General features: G+C 45.0%; 1 long non-coding RNA gene across 1 annotated transcript; it reads left to right on the top strand.

The window, feature by feature from the left end:
* The first annotated feature begins 5,631 nt into the window (after positions 1 to 5,631).
* Positions 5,632 to 14,102, top strand: LOC123493075. The gene is made up of 3 exons (XR_006661972.1): positions 5,632 to 6,119; positions 12,207 to 12,386; positions 12,870 to 14,102. It is a non-coding gene; the product is annotated as an uncharacterized LOC123493075 (long non-coding RNA).
* Positions 14,103 to 16,812: the final 2,710 nt, after the last annotated feature.

Here is a 16,812-nt window from a genome sequence, read left to right as displayed (position 1 = left end):
TACAGAAACTCATTTTGGGGTGTCGTTTTAACACTGTAGGGTGTAAAGCCTTATTTGCATATTTATTTCCCAGGGTGCCTTTCCAGTACATTTTAGAGTTACCAGTAACACCCATGACTGTGTTTGCTAGTCACAGAGCCTTAGCCTTGACCAAGTGAGTGCCCAAGTGAATATTTTATAATTGAAATAAAACTCTTAATGACAATACATTACATATATCACAAGGCCATACTCAATTTCAATCCCACTGGTGTTAACCCAACTAGAACCAACCCTCAGATATAACACTGGTGTTAACCCCACTAGAATCAACACTCAGATATAACACTGGTGTTAACCCCAGTAGAATCAACACTCAGATATAACACTGGTGTTAACCCCACTAGAATCAACACTCAGATATAACACTGGTATTAACCCCCACTCGAATCAACCCTCAGATATAACACTGGTGTTAACCCCACTAGAATCAACACTCAGATATAACACTGGTGTTAACCCCACTAGAATCAACAGATATAACACTGGTGTTAACCCCACTAGAATCAACACTCAGATATAACACTGGTGTTAACCCCCACTAGAATCAACAGATATAACACTGGGGTTAACCCCACTAGAATCAACACTCAGATATAACACTGGTGTTAACCCCACTAGAATCAACACCAGATATAACACTGGTGTACTAGAATCAACCTCAGATATAACACTGGTGTTAACACTAGAATCAACACTCAGATATAACACTGGTGTTAACCCCACTAGAATCAACACTCAGATATAACACTGGTGTTAACCCCACTAGAATCAACACTCAGATATAACACTGGTGTTAACCCCACTAGAATCAACACTCAGATATAACACTGGTATTAACCCCACTAGAATCAACAGATATAAAACTGGTGTTAACCCCACTAGAATCAACACTCAGATATAACACTGGTGTTAACCCCACTAGAATCAACACTCAGATATAACACTCACAACACTTTTTACCTCAACACTGAGATTTTAACACCCAGCAAATTTGCTGTCCGTATGGCGTTCACACTTTATTCTCCAAATGTGTTCCAGTGGAGGCAGCTGTGCTTGTAGAGATTAAAATATTACAATTCGGTGAACTATGATTAAATAAATGAGTGTAGGCCTACACAGACACTATTATGCATGGTGCGTTACATGCAAGAAATTCATGCATTGAAATAAAGCACATTGTAGCTGTGTTGCCTGAGGGCCAATTGAGGAGCAGTGAATCACGCTATTGAGTTTCATTCACATCCCCTGAATTACCCCCACAGGCATGCAGCAGAGCAGACAATATTTAATGTCACGATTCAGTGTTACACACATATATATAACCACCAGGGGGCACTCCAGCCTTTCAGTTCCACCAACCACCACCAAAACAGGCAGCTTGATGTGGTTCTCTCTCATGCTCTGAGCAGTAATTACTCAGATCACTTTGCCCAATGAAAGTCTTAGCTCTGTGGGGTTAATGGCAGCAGGGTTGTATTGATGGAGGGAGCCAGCCACAGGTAACTAATCTTGCTTTGTGACATGGGAGGATGTAAATCGCTCCGCTGATCTAAGCTCAGTTGTTTGGTTTTCTCCCCAGTGTTGGGGAGGGTGAGCTGGTCCTAGATCTGTGCATGCGGGCTTACTCCTACTCCCTAGGTCAGGGTAAAGACAGGACATATGGTCACAGTGCTGTAAGTATGGCAGGAACAGATAGATATGTGCGATTATGCACAGTATTAGAATAGAGGTCTGAGGATGCTGTCTGTGGGGATGTCACCCTATAGGTCACAGCATTGGCTAACAGAGGGGCGCTACATCAGAGCCATTAGATCACCATTGTGCCTACAGTGATACATATGCGCGGCGGAAAATAACACACGTTGTTTTCTTTACACAAATCGTTTGGAATTGCAAAGCTGCTCAGCTCCGCTCTACTGATGTCAACAAAGCCAGTCTGAATCCAGCGGCTCTGATTTCTAAAGGGAGGGAGGCCAGTCTGAATCCAGCTGCTCTGATTTCTAAAGGGAGGGAGGCCAGTCTGAATCCAGCTGCTCTGATTTCTAAAGGGAGGGAGGCCAGTCTGAATCCAGCCTTTCTGCTCTCATCTATATTTTGTCTCTCTCTCTCTCTCTCTCTCTCTCTCTCTCTCTCTCTCTCTCTCTCTCTCTCTCTCTCTCTCTCTCTCTCTCTCTCTCTCTCTCTCTCTCTCTCTCTCTCTCTCTCTCTCTCTCTTCTCCATACAGTACCAACAGGCTACACGACTCCTACAGTAACCGGCTGGTAGACTGTTAACACTGTCACCATGAGTAGACTGTATCACACATTCACACATGATGTATCCATTATACAACCACTAACCTGCCAGATGATCAGTCCTGGCTGGACCCTGAATGTCGTCACAGCATCATTTACAACAACAGCTGAAACTTTACTAAGAACCTACGTACCCTGCCCACTCTGCTGATAGGATAGGACACCCAAGTAAGGAAGGAAGGAGAAGTGAAATGGGAGAGGAGTGCTAAAAGAGTCAGCGATGGTTTTGTGCGGAATCTTCCCTACTATTAGATGTGATGCCATACAGTATGAACATCTGATCCTACTATTATACCCATCCTTATTCCATGAAGGGTTTCTGGCCTGCAGTGTGCTGGGTGTGTCTGGTCCAAAATCATCCTCACAACTTTGGGTGAAGCCTGAGTGCTGAACCTATTTGGTTCTTTACCATAAATCACCATGATGGCTAGAGAGTTGGAACCAAAAGTTCACTGCTCTGCCCAGCCTGGCTCACACAGCCCTGGCAGGCTCCAGTGGTAGTATTACAGTTCAGCAAACAGCATGGTAGAGACCAGACTCAGGACAGGACTCAGGCTCTGGGAGACAGGGAGAACATTGTAGGACTCAGGCTCTGGAGACAGGGAGAACATTGTCCAGAGCAGACTGGAGAGTCAGAGGAGATAGAGAGGGTCAGGACCACCTGCACAAAGACAGGCTTTATACAACTCTGCCCCCACAGGGCCACAGCTCTCTGATCTTCCTTGTTGCTCTGCATTCTTATGGGTTTGAATGAGAATTCTGTATCTTCATTGTTACCTCTACTGAAACCTTTCAACTTTCACCCCACTCTCCCAATTGTACATTCTTCCAACTTTCATTCTATGAATTTGAATCCTGTTTCAGTAATTAACGTTACCTGGAATCTCTCTCTCTCTCTCTCTCTCTCTCTCTCTCTCTCTCTCTCTCTCTCTCTCTCTCTCTCTCTCTCTCTCTCTCCTCTCTCTCTCTCTCTCTCTCTCTCTCTCTCTCTCTCTCTCTCTCTCTCTCTCTCTCTCTCTCTCTCTCTCTCTCTCTCTCTCTCGCTTTATCAAAATTGGGTTTGTTTTCAAATTCTTTGTGGATCTGTGTAATCTGAGGGAAATATGTGTGTCTAATATGGTCATACATTTAGCAGTAGGTTAGGAAGTGCAGCTCAGTTTCCACCTAATTTTGTGGGCAGTGTGCACATAGCCAATCTTGTCTTGAGAACCAGGTTTGCCTTCGGCGGCCTTTCTCAATAGCAAGGCTATGCTCACTGGGTCTGTACATAGTCAAAGCTTTCCTTAAGTTTGGGTCAGTCACAATGGTCAGGTTTTCTGCCACTGTGTACTCTCTGTTTAGGGCCAAATAGCATTCTAGTTTGCTCAGTTTTTTTGTTAATTCTCTCCAATGTGTCAAGTAATTCTCTTTTTGTTTTCTCATGATTTGGTTGGGTCTAATTGTGTTGTTGTCCTGTGGCTCTGTGGGGTATGTTTGTGTTTGTGAACAGAGCCTCAGGACCAGCTTGCTTACTCTCCCCCCTCTCTCTCTCTCTCTCTCTCTCTCTCTCTCTCTCTCTCTCTCTCTCTCTCTCTCTCTCTCTCTCTCTCTCTCTCTCTCCCTCTCTCTCTCCCTCTCCCCTCTCTCTCTCCCCCTCTCCCCTCCCTCTCTCCCTCTCTCTCTCCCTCTCTCTCTCTCTCTTGCTCTCTCTCTCTCTCCCTCTCTCTCTTTCTTCTTTAGCTGGTATTCTGTCAGAAGTGTTCTATCTATTCTTTCCACTGAGCTGTGGTGTCTGTCTTCCAATGAGTTATGCAACAGTACAGTGAGTAGGCCAACAGAACTGAGAGCAGCCTTTCACATGAAGGATGGCAGAAACACGCACAGTTGTTTTTCCATCGTTGGCATACCCACATTCACATCACCTCTCCCTGTTATATCGGATGACAGTGGGCTTGACAATGACGTAACAATATGACGCTATGAGAGGATGAGAAGGGGAGGAGAGGAGGAGAGGAAAAGAGGAGAGGTGAGAGCATTATTCATTGTGGCTTTGCCAGAAAATATGTCAATTAATACCGTGGTCATGTAATCCTGTGTTTAAAGGGAAATGCAGGGAACACACGGGTATTTAAGAACAATGGAGACGTTCTAAAATACTTTAGGGAATTCTTTCCTGCATAACATTCTTCCTCATTTTCCTGCATGCACCAACAACACAAAGTCAAAGGAGATGTAAATAAACATTTGCATACTTTCACCCAGTTGAATGATCACTCTGCCTCTGTCTGACCAACACAGAGGCCCTGTAGCTCAGGGTTCTTTTACAGAAAACCCCCCACAAACAGACAGGAGGAGAAACCACATTGTACTCTGTTTCCTTCTCTGGAACCCTTCCGTAGTGAAGTAGACCACACCTCCAATACCTCAGATGGAACAGCAAGAAAAGGAAGAACAGGGGAGCCTTTAAAGTGGGAAAAAACACATTTATCTTCAAAAGAGTTCCACCTTTAATGTGCCTGTTGAAGTTGACTGGGGTGTTAGATCCATGGCCGTAGACTGCAGTTCTCGCTTTAGTATCATGTTGACATTGAGAAGTGCAAGAGGACTAATGAAATCAATAACTAATACACTAATACACACACATCCTACGTCCCGCATTTGAGGAATGCGTGTGTTTGCTGGCAGACGACCAGACGACCAGACGGAGCATGCACACACGCACACACACACAGCCCTCTCCCCTTGTTCTTTTGCGGTAAAAGGAGATTGGTCTCCACGGTGACCAAAGACGAAAAAGGAGGCAGGGCAAAAAGAGCAGCTGGCCTCCAGAGAAGAGAGAGAGAGAGAGAGAGAGAGACAGACAGACAGACAGACAGACAGACAGACAGACAGCCAGCCAGCCAGCCAGACAGACAGACAGACAGACAGACAGACAGACAGACAGACAGACAGACAGACAGAGTGATAGAGAGAGAAAGAGAGAGAGGGGGACAGGGAGAGAGAGAGAGAGAGAGAGAGAGAGAGAGAGAGAGAGAGAGAGTAGGAGAGAGAGGGAGAGAGAGAGGGGGACAGGGAGAGAGAGAGAGACAGAGAGAGAGACACACACAGAGAGAGAGAGAGAGAGAGGGAGAAAGAGAGAGAGAGAAAGAAAGAGAGGGGGTGTAGAGTGAGAGGATGTGTGTAAGGAGGAGAAAACAGAGAGAGTGAATGAGTTTGGAAAGACGGCGCCAGGAGAGAGCGAGAGGCGGAGTAGAGGCAGAGAAACAGGAGAGAGTTACTGCAGGAGACTACAGAGAGAGAGGGGGAGTAGAGGCAGAGAAACAGGAGAGAGTTACTGCAGGAGACTACAGAGAGAGAGGGGGAGTAGAGGCAGTACACAGACTCACTCAGAAGAGGAGTGCAGCACAAAGAAGTAGAAAGTGAACACAGACTTTTAAAGAGAGGGAAACTGACAGACAGACAGACTGACAATCCGGTGAACTACAGATACAGAGACTTCAAAGGACAAACTACAATCTTTTAGTCCAACTGGAAAACTGGAGCAAGTGAATTATTAGATGAAGAGCTTAAACAGCGGAGAGGAGACCACACGAACGAGAGGAATAACAAGAAGGGGAGGGTGAAAGAGAGAGAGAGAGAGAGAGAGAGAGAAAAGATCCCAGAGCTTTGGGATACCATTAAGTTGTTTGTCAGAGTTTTTAATGAACATTTGAGAAACTTTGGGAGAAGTGGAAAACGATCTGTACTGAAGTTGGAGAGACAGACGTTGCCAAACTCTGAATCTAAACTCATTCACTCCAAAGGTAAGATTTGCGATACAGTGAAGTTGCCCTGTCAGTGATGTTTTGGTATTTACGTTGTTTACACTCTTGTCTATTCGACATGGACAAGCTCAATTGTTAAGAAATAAGACAAAAACGTAGTGGCTGAAAATAGTTTGTTTGTTTGTTACATAAAAACTTCAACATTGCAGATATTAAAAGTTAAAGTAGGCTTTCAGCGACACCTTTGGAGTCTCTTTAGACGTTCACACAGGTAACAAAACCAGGAGAGCAGGAGTGGGGACAAGGACAGAGAGAGAGGGAGGGGGGACAAGGACAGAGAGAGAGGGAGTGGGGACAAGGACAGAGAGAGAGGGAGTGGGGACAAGGACAGAGAGAGAGGGAGGGGGGACAAGGACAGAGAGAGAGGGAGGGGGGACAAGGACAGAGAGAGAGGGAGGGGGACAAGGACAGAGAGAGAGGGAGGGGGGACAAGGACAGAGAGAGAGGGAGTGGGGACAAGGACAGAGAGAGAGGGAGTGGGGACAAGGACAGAGAGAGAGGGAGTGGGGACAAGGACAGAGAGAGAGGGAGTGGGGACAAGGACAGAGAGAGAGGGAGGGGGGACAAGGACAGAGAGAGAGGGAGTGGGGACAAGGGTGAGACAGAGAGAGACAGAGTGGGGGGAGAGGATAGAGAGAGAGGGGGAGATAAGGGGGGAGAGGATAGAGAGAGAGGGGGAGATAAGGGGGGAGACAGAGAGAGAGAATAGGGGGAGATAAGGGGGGAGACAGAGAGAGAGAAGAGGGGGAGAAAAGGGTGGAGACAGAGAGAGAGAAGAGGGGGAGACAGAGAGAGAGAATAGGGGGAGATAAGGGGGGAGACAGAGAGAGAGAAGATGGGGAGATAAGGGGGAGACAGAGAGAGAAGAGGGGGAGATAAGGGGGAGACAGAGAGAGAGAAGATGGGGAGATAAGGGGGGAGACAAAGAGAAAGAAGAGGGGAAGATAATGGGGGAGAGAGAGAAGAGGGGGAGATAAGGGGGGAGAGAATAGAGAGAGAGAAGAGGGGGAGACAGAGAGAGAGAAGAGGGGTAGATGAGGGTGGAGACAGAGAGAGAGAGAAAAGAGGGGGGAGATAAGGGGGGAGACAGAGAGAGAGAAGAAGGGGAGATAAGTGGGGAGACAGAGAGAGAAGAGGGGGAGATAAGGGGGGAGACAGAGAGAGAGAAGAGGGGTAGATAAGGGTGGAGACAGAGAGAGAGAGAAGAGGGGGAGATAAGGGGGAGACAGAGAGAGAGAATAGGGGGAGATAAGGGGGATACAGAGAAAGAGAAGAGGGGGAGATAAGGGGGGAGAGGATAGAGAGAGAGGGGAGATAAGGGTGGAGACAGCGAGAGAGAAGAGGGGGAGATAAGGGGGGAGACAGAGAAAGAGAAGAGGGGGAGATAAGGGGGAAACAGAGAGAGAGAGAATAGGGGGAGATAAGGGGGAGACAGAGAGAGAGAGAGAATAGGGGGAGATAAGGGGGGAGACAGAGAAAGAGAAGAGGGGGAGATAAGGGGGAGACAGAGAGAGAGAAGAGGGGGAGATAAGGGGGAGACAGAGAGAGAGAAGAGGGGGAGATAAGGGGGGAGACAGAGAGAGAAGAGGGGGGAGATAAGGGGGGAGACAGAGAGAGAAGAGGGGGAGATAAGGGGGAGACATAGAGAGAGAAGAGGGGGAGATAATGGGGGAGAGAGAGAAGAGGGGGAGATAAGGGGGGAGAGAATAGAGAGAGAGAAGAGGGGGAGACAGAGAGAGAAGAGGGGGAGATAAGGGGGAGACAGAGAAAGAGAAGAGGGGGAAATAAGGGGGAGACAGAGAGAGAGAGAATAGGGGGAGATAAGGGGGGAGACAGAGAGAGAAGAGGGGGGAGATGAGGGGGGAGACAGAGAGAGAAGAGGGGGAGATAAGGGGGGAGACAGAGAGAGAGAGAATAGGGGGGAGATAAGGGGGAGACAGAGAGAGAGAAGAGGGGGAGATGAGGGGGGAGACAGAGAGAGAAGAGGGGGAGATAAGGGGGGAGACAGAGAGAGAGAAGAGGGGGAGATAAGGGGGGAGACAGAGAGAGAGAAGAGGGGGAGATAAGGGGGCGACAGAGAGAGATGGCAGACCACAGTGGCAAACCACAGTGACAGACCACAGTGACAGAACAGGAAGCTGTGCAGGCAGGTTGTTGCGTTATTGCATCAGATGTGACAAAGCCATACACATCCACAGAATAGTGATTAGAGAACTAGATAAGTACAAAGGAAACACACACACACCGACACACATTTCAGTCCAGTATTAGTGTGTGTTAGCTAGCCCACACACAGCTACTCTAGTTAATGACAGGGCCCAGTCTGAAAAGCCAATCCTGAAATAGTGTAGACAGTATGACTGTTCCAGCTACACCCGGGAAACACGCACATACTCACACACACACACACAAACGCACACACCACGCACACACACACACCACGCACACACACACAGAGACCTTGAAATAAACACTAACACATGAAGTAAATCAGTAGACGGATTAGAGGTGGTGAGATGTAATGAAGGAGCATATACTAAATACATATAGTATGATATAAATATACATAAAACATATAGTATAATATAAATATACATAAAACATATAGTATACCAGCCTTTCAAAGCATTTCATGGCTACTGATGTGAGTGCTACGGGGCGGTAATCATTTAGGCAGGTTACCTTCGCTTTCTTGGGCACAGGGACTATGGTGGTCTGCTTGAAACATGTAGGTATTACAGACTCGGTCAGGGAGAGGTTGAAAATGTCAGTGAAGACACTTGCCAGTTGGTCCGCGCATGCTTTGAGTACACGTCCTGGTAATCCGTCTGGCCCCCGCGGCTTTGTGAATGTTGACCTGTTCAAAGATCTTGCTCACATCAGCTACCGAGAGCGTGATCACACAGTCGTCCGGAACAGCTGGTGCTCTCATGCATGCTTTAGTGTTGCTTGCCTCGAAGCGAGCACAAAAGGCATTTAGCTTGTCTGGTAGGCTTGCGTCACTGGGCAGCTCGCGGCTGGGTTTCCCTTTGTAGTCCATAATAGTTTTCAAGCCCTGCCACATCCGACGAGATTCAGAGCCTGTGTAGTAGTATTCAGTCTTAATCCCGTATTGACGCTTTGCCTGTTTGATGGTTCGTCTGAGGGCGTAGCGGGATTTCTTATAAGCGTCTGGATTAGTGTCCCGCTCCTTGAAAGCGGCAGCTCTAGCCTTTAGCTCAATGCGGATGTTGCCTGTAATCCATGGCTTCTGGTTGGGATATGTACATTCGTTCACTGTGGGGACGACGTCGTTGATGCACTTATTGATGAAGCCGGTGACTGAGGTGGTATACTCCTCAATGCTATTGGATGAATCCCGGAACATATTTCAGTCTGTGCTAGCAAAACAGTCCTGTAGCGTAGCATCCGTGTCATCTGACCACTTCCATATTGAGCGAGTCACTGGTACTTCCTGCTTTAGTTTTGGCTTGTAAGCAGGAATCAAGAGGATAGAATTATGGTCAGATTTGCCAAATGGAGGGTGAGGGAGAGCTTTGTATGTGTCTCTGTGTGTGGAGTAAAGGTGGTCTAGAGTTGTTTTTCCTCTGGTTGCACATGTGATGTGCTGGTAGAAATTAGGTAAAACGGATTTAAGTTTGCCTGCATTAAATACCCCGGCCACTGGGAGCGCCGCTTCTGGATGAGCATTTTCTTGTTTGCTTATGGCCTTATACAGCTTGTTTGTGGTGGTAAATAGATGGCTATGAATAATATAGATGAGAACTCTCTTGGTAGATAGTGTGGTCTACAGCTTATCATGATGTACTCTACCTCAGGTGAGCAATACCTGGAGACTTCTTTAATATTAGACATCGCGCACTAGCTGTTATTGACAAATAGACACACACCCCTGCCCCTCGTTTTACCAGACGTAGCTTCTCTGTCCTGCCGATGCACAGAAAACCCAGCCAGCTCTATATTATCCGTATAAATATACATAAAATATATAGTATAATATAAATATACAAAAAACATATCGTATAAAATAAATATACATAAAACACATAGTATAATATAAATATACATACAACATGTAGTATTATATAAATATACATTAAATATATAGTATAATATAAATATACATACAACATATAGTATAATATAAATATACATAAAACATATAGTATAATATAGATATACATACAACATATTGTATAATATAAATATACATAAAATATATAATATAATATAAATATACATACAACATATAGTATGACATAAATATACATACAACATACAGTGAGGGAAAAAAGTGTTTGATCCCCTGCTGATTTTGTACGTTTGCCCACTGACAAAGAAATTATCAGTGTATAATTTTAATGGTAGGTTTATTTGAACAGTGAGAGACAGAATAACAAAAAAATCCATAAAAACGCATGTCAAAAATGTTATAAATTGATTTGCATTTTAATGAGGGAAATAAGTATTTGACCCCCTCTCAATCAGAAAGATTTCTGGCTCCCAGGTGTCTTTTATACAGGTAACGAGCTGAGATTAGGAGCACACTTAAAGGGAGTGTTCCTAATCTCAGTTTGTTACCTGTATAAAAGACACCTGTCCACAGAAGCAATCAATCAGATTCCAAACTCTCCACCATGGCCAAGACCAAAGAGCTCTCCAAGGATGTCAGGGACAAGATTGTAGACCTATATAAGGCTGAAAACAATTGGTAACAGACTACGCCGTGAAGGACTGAAATCCTGCAGCGCCCGCAAGGTCCCCCTGCTCAATAAAGCACATATACAGGGCCGTCTGAAGTTTGCCAATGAACATCTGAATGATTCAGAGGAGAACTGGGTGAAAGTGTTGTGGTCAGATGAGACCAAAATCGAGCTCTTTGGCATCAACTCAACTCGCCGTGTTTGGAGGAGGAGGAATGCTGCCTATGACCCCAAGAACACCATCCCCACCGTCAAACATGGAGGTGGAAACATTATGCTTTGGGGGTGTTTTTCTGCTAAGGGGACAGGACAACTTCCCCGCATCAAAGCGACGATGGACGGGGCCATGTACCGTCAAATCTTGGGTGAGAACCTCCTTCCCTCAGCCAGGGCATTAAAAATGGGTCGTGGATGGATGTTCCAGCATGACAATGACCCAAAACAAACGGCCAAGGCAACAAAGGAGTGGCTCAAGAAGAAGCACATTAAGGTACTGGAGTGGCCTAGCCAGTCTCCAGACCTTAAACCCATAGAAAATCTGTGGAGGGAGCTGAAGGTTCGAGTTGCCAAACGTCAGCCTCGAAACCTTAATGACTTGGAGAAGATCTGCAAAGAGGAGTGGAACAAAATCCCTCCTGAGATGTGTGCATATCTGGTGGCCAACTACAAGAAACGTCTGACCTCTTTGATTGCCAACAAGGGTTTTGCCACCAAGTACTAAGTCATGTTTTGCAGAGGGGTCAAATACTTATTTCCCTCATTAAAATGCAAATCTATTCATAACATTTTTGACATGCGTTTTTCTGGATTTTGTTGTTGTTATTCTGTCTCTCACTGTTCAAATAAACCTACCATTAAAATTATAGACTGATCATGTCTTTGTCAGTGGGCAAACGTACAAAATCAGCAGGGGATCAAATACTTTTTTCCCTCACTGTAGATGGTGGAAGGTAATTGTAGCGTGTTCAGTACAAATTGCATAGTGGACTGGAATGGTTAGGGTGGGTGGGGTTGAAGGGCTATTTTGTCCAGGGAGAGTTTGATACGAACACATAATACTGTCTTTCACCTAAATAAGTCAAAGGAAACATTGAAAGGTGTTCACAGTAATATATGTAAGAGATGATAGATATCTTACAGGAAGTGTGTGTGTGCCTAAAGTATGTGTGTGTGTGTGTGTGTGTGTGTGTGTGTGTGTGTGTGTGTGTGTGTGTGTGTGTGTGTGTGTGTGTGTGTGTGTGTGTGTGTGTGTGTGTGTGTGTGTGTGCGCGTGTGTGTATGTATGTACAGACTTGTGTGTGTTGAAGAAATGCATCAAACCTCTAATTCTGTCCATGTCTTTGTACCGTTTTCTCACGTACAGCACAATAAGTTTGACAAACATTACCCTCTCTGTGTGACCTGACCAGGCCAGGGGAATCCAAGATGGAGGTGAGGGAGGAGGTGTTGGCCATCCTGAATAAGGTGTGGACTAAACTCCAGACCCTCCCTCAGGCCAACTCGCTAGAGCTTGGGGCTTTCTTCATCCTCATCCTGTTCGTCGGTGAGTCTAGGCACATTCCAAGTCCGTAGCCTCAACGCTTAGACACCTCTGGTAGATCTGAAAGGAGAAAATGCATATAAGCAATATTGTGGAATCTCCAATTAGCCTACCGCCTGTCAATGGAGGTCTTCATGTTTTTATAATGTTGTTTTTGGCCGGATTACCGACCGGGCCCAGTGGCCAGGCCTCCAGCGGGCCCCCATTGATTTTGTTTTTGATGTTTGAGTCACTGATAGCATATGAGCACGACATAAACCATGGCAACATAGATTAACTTTCAAACGAATAAGCAATCAGATCAGTGATCTTGGACTGTTTCTATTTTTAACTGGGTAAAACCACATTAGTTGAATTACAGTGATCACGACAACACTAATGTAGTCAGTAATTACATGTATCATGCAACATTTCAATCTGTTATTGGCAGAGCAACAAGTTAGTCTCTGTTTACATAATAATGTCATAAAATCTCTCTCCTTCCAGCCACGTTCTTGTTTATGATTGTGCTGTCCTGCGTTCACTGCTGCTGCTGTGGAAAGCTTAAATACCAGGGCTCTCGGGTCCAGCCCTTACAGGCTGTCTGAGGAGGAGACATTGGCCCAGTTACAATACTTATAAAATTAAAGGAAGGGAGGAAACAGCAATTCCAGGGAAGAACCAATTAAGTATTAGAATCACCTGGACAATGTATCTTGGAGGGGACAGACAGACTGCTCTGCAACCAGCCTGAGGAATCCGTGTGTGTCTAAATACTGATGAGTAATGGCCGACTCATTAAGACTACGTAGCAGTCGTTATAGACAGGACAATGATGCACTATGAACAGAGCACTGTGAACATTGCTTCTGTGCTGTTGTTCTGGATGAGGACACAAACCACTCTGAGGTTGAAAGACCCACCCAAGTTTGATCCTGCTTTCTCATGTGATTTAACCTGGAAGAGCCGATAGGTTTTATGTTGTGTGTTTTGTAGGCCTACAGAAGGATACATAAAAAACTCCCTCAGTTTTGTATCTTGTTCTTTAGCAAAGTATTTTTTTATGTCCAGAATGTTAAACCCATCTCTGTTCTCCTTCAAGATGACCACATGGATAAAGGGCTGAAGTTCCAAACTTGTTTTTGTGTGGCTGTATTTTCCAGTGGAAAAGAAGGGACAGTCATATAGAGAGTGCCCTCTGCTGGTGCAATGAGCACAAAACATTTAAGGTACTGAAATAATTGGTGGGTGCTTATATTTGTCCCATTTCACACATGTACAAGTATGTATTATATTGTTTTTTTTGCATATCCCACCTGCCCCTGAGAGTGGGGTGACCCACTATCAATGGCAATCCTGGAACAATTAGGGTTAAATGCCTTGGGCACAGACTGATTTTTTCACCTTGTCGCCTCGGGGATTTGAACCAGTGACTACAGGCCCAATGCTCTAACCTCTAGGCTGCCTGCCGCCCTCGGTATGTGCCAAAGCAGAAAACTGTTGTACATTATTGATGCAGTATTGTAGAAATAGTATTAATATCTGTTGCCTTATAAATGGTGAATCGTGATTATCATTAGTTATGCTGTTACTATACCATCTCTGATTGTACATAATTCATTTGGAGTGAAACAAGCTGTGTTTTTGGATTATATTCATCTGTAGTTGTCGTTTGAGGAGCAACAAGTTTAGCTTTACTTAATGTTTAAGTGCAAATAAAACATAGTACATTAAAGAATGAAAAAATGTACATTGTGATTCTTGTTGTTATCAGTGCATGACGCATTGAGTGCATTGTGTCAACAGTTAAAACCTTTGGAATGTAACACTCCAATAGCCTATGTCATATCTAACGTTCCTACAATTAAAGACCACATCTTTATACTGACCCACCCTATACCTGATACTTTCATTTCAGGTGCCATATAACTGTGTCACTAAGAGACGTAGTGTGTTGTGCAGTAGAGCATACCTTATCAGACCTTGTAGCACAGTCTCTGCCTCACCTCCAATAGAGTCAATATTGTCAGTAAACATTAACCCAGCTCGACCTCTCTCTCTCTCCTACTGCGCCACATATTGAAAGCCCTCACAACAAGAGAACTAGTTACGATCACTGCTTAGGCTTTTGGAATCAAGTGGAATCCAGAAGAAAAAAATCTAGTTGGAGTTGAGAGTGAGTAAATGAGCATACCTCACAGGATACCAAGGCTCTCACACTAAATAAGGTATTCTGGGGGCTGAAGTGGAGTGTTTGTTTGGAATACAGATGCAGGGTTGGAGCAGGTATTGAGTTACTAGCTGAGGCCTACACGTCCAGTCCCCAGGTCTCACAGACTGTATACACAGGTAGCCGCTGCTGAGAACATTGAGAGATGGCTGTGGAAAGGTGAGTCATTGATTGGAAACTTGTTGATCAACAGATTTACATTTATATTTTACATTTGAGTCATTTAGCAGACACTCTTATCCAGAGCGACTCACAGTTAGTGCATTCAGCTTCAGATACTGTAGCGAGGTGGGACAACCACATGTCACAGTCATAGCCAGTACATCTTTCCTCAATAAAGTAGCTATTAGCAAAGTCAGAGCTAGTAAGAAAATCGAAATAATGAACAGACTTGTAACATGTAGGAAAGCCTTCTTGTTCCTGTACAATGTGAAACAAACATCGGTGGAATTAAAGGAAAAATGGAAAATGCTGTATCTTAAAACTGTCATCGGTTGCTCTATGAAAGAGCTGGCCAAACAAATCTGAAGAAATCTTCTAAATGGGCTTTCCCTGGATCATTTCAACAACAACAAAAATAGAACAAAACAACTTTGTACCCCACTTTAGCCCCTGACCCCTACCTCTGACTCTTCACTCCCGCTGTAGTGTTCCAGAACCCCCTGGCCCGGCAGGGACACCAGACGACTGGGTCCAGTGGGCTGTGCAGCGCCTGCAGATGGAGCCCTGGGCACTGGGGGGCATTGTGGTCATAGGGCTGTTCCTGCTGATGATCCTGGGCTTGGTGGTCTTCGCTCTGATATATGGCTGTTGCTGCACACCTAGAGAGGGGAAAAGGAGAATGAAGAAGGGGGTGGTTTAGAGAAGTGGGTCCCACTCCCATTTAGATTTTCTGTAACCCTACGTCTATGATGACTTTTCCAAAAGAAAAGACTGTGCAAAAAAAGTTTCCAGCCCGAGCATTATCAATGGGACCGTGATAAAAAAAAACACTTGGAGGAATGTCTAAATATTCAGTAATTCGATCAAGCCAAGACAATAACGTTCTTAAATTGATTTGTGTATTTGATTATGAAAATGTGCTGTTTGATTATAATTAATGTTGAAACTTTAAATGAATTATTTCAATTAAAAAGTGAGGATTAATTAACTGCGGTGGCAGGTGCGGTAAAGAACACAGAATTGAAGCCTCGTCCCGATGGTGATAAATATGTTTTTTTTGCCCATTAGGAGTGAGATCTTTGGAGAGAATGGATCCTTGCCTTCTGGCTGATCCATATGTGTTGTCAGGTTGGGTGGAAAAGAGGTTGGGGAATGTTGGGTTGGTGAAAGTGTGATAACTGGAGTGGCGTTAAGAGTTGAGGAGGGTCAACTGAAGTTGAAGATTCCCGGTGTCTGTGACGCCTGCCATTTGGTACGACGCAGACCCAGTGGAGAGCGTGGTGAAACAGAGAAGACACTGTCTGTACTACTGAGTTTTGATGCAGAGTTTTTACCAGATAAAGTCAAGTTAGGATGTGTCAGTTAGAGCTTTTGTCCCAAACCCATTACGGTGTTTTAGGTGTCACCCATTACGGTGTTTTAGGTGTCAAGCTTATGGTCATGTGGCAGCAGTGTGTAGGAGGGAGATTCCTAGATGTGATAAGTGTGCAGTAGGACATGAGACAAAGGAATGTGTAGTATCGCTGGAAAAAAAGTTGTGTGTGTAAACTGTAGGGGTACCAATGGTGCTGGAGAGCAGAGGTGTCCGGTGAGAGAAAGGCAGGTTGAGGTTGCCAGGATCAGAGTAGTACAGAAGGTGTCGTATGCTGAGGCAGTGAAGAGAGTGGTAGAGGAAGATCGGTCCAGGGTGAGGGATCCTAAGAAGATCCCTGGGGGTAGAGTGATAGAGAGTGATAGGAATAGCATGTGCTTCAGTAAGGTCAGTTTTTTGGCGTTCGTGGCCATGGTTGTCAACTATACCGCAGGAATGGAACGTAAATCACAGAGGATAGGTTGTGGTGGCAGCTGCAGAGAAGTACTTGGGATTGCGAGGATTTACTGCTAAACAGGGATGTTGAGTGGCCTGGAGTAGGATTAGATAGGGTTTAATAGTGGAATGGGGTGGTGTTTTTTTAATAGAGGGTTAATAGTTGGCAGGGCAATTTTCCGTTTCCTTTTCCCCAATTTGTATTATCGTATCAATAATTTCATGTAGGTAAGCCGTGAATGGCCTCACAC

This window comes from Coregonus clupeaformis, chromosome 1 (assembly GCF_020615455.1).
Source record: "Coregonus clupeaformis isolate EN_2021a chromosome 1, ASM2061545v1, whole genome shotgun sequence".
Taxonomy (NCBI): Eukaryota; Metazoa; Chordata; class Actinopteri; order Salmoniformes; family Salmonidae; genus Coregonus; species Coregonus clupeaformis.
The sequence above is the reverse complement of the archived record's forward strand: the minus strand, read 5'-3'. Positions and strand labels throughout refer to the sequence as shown.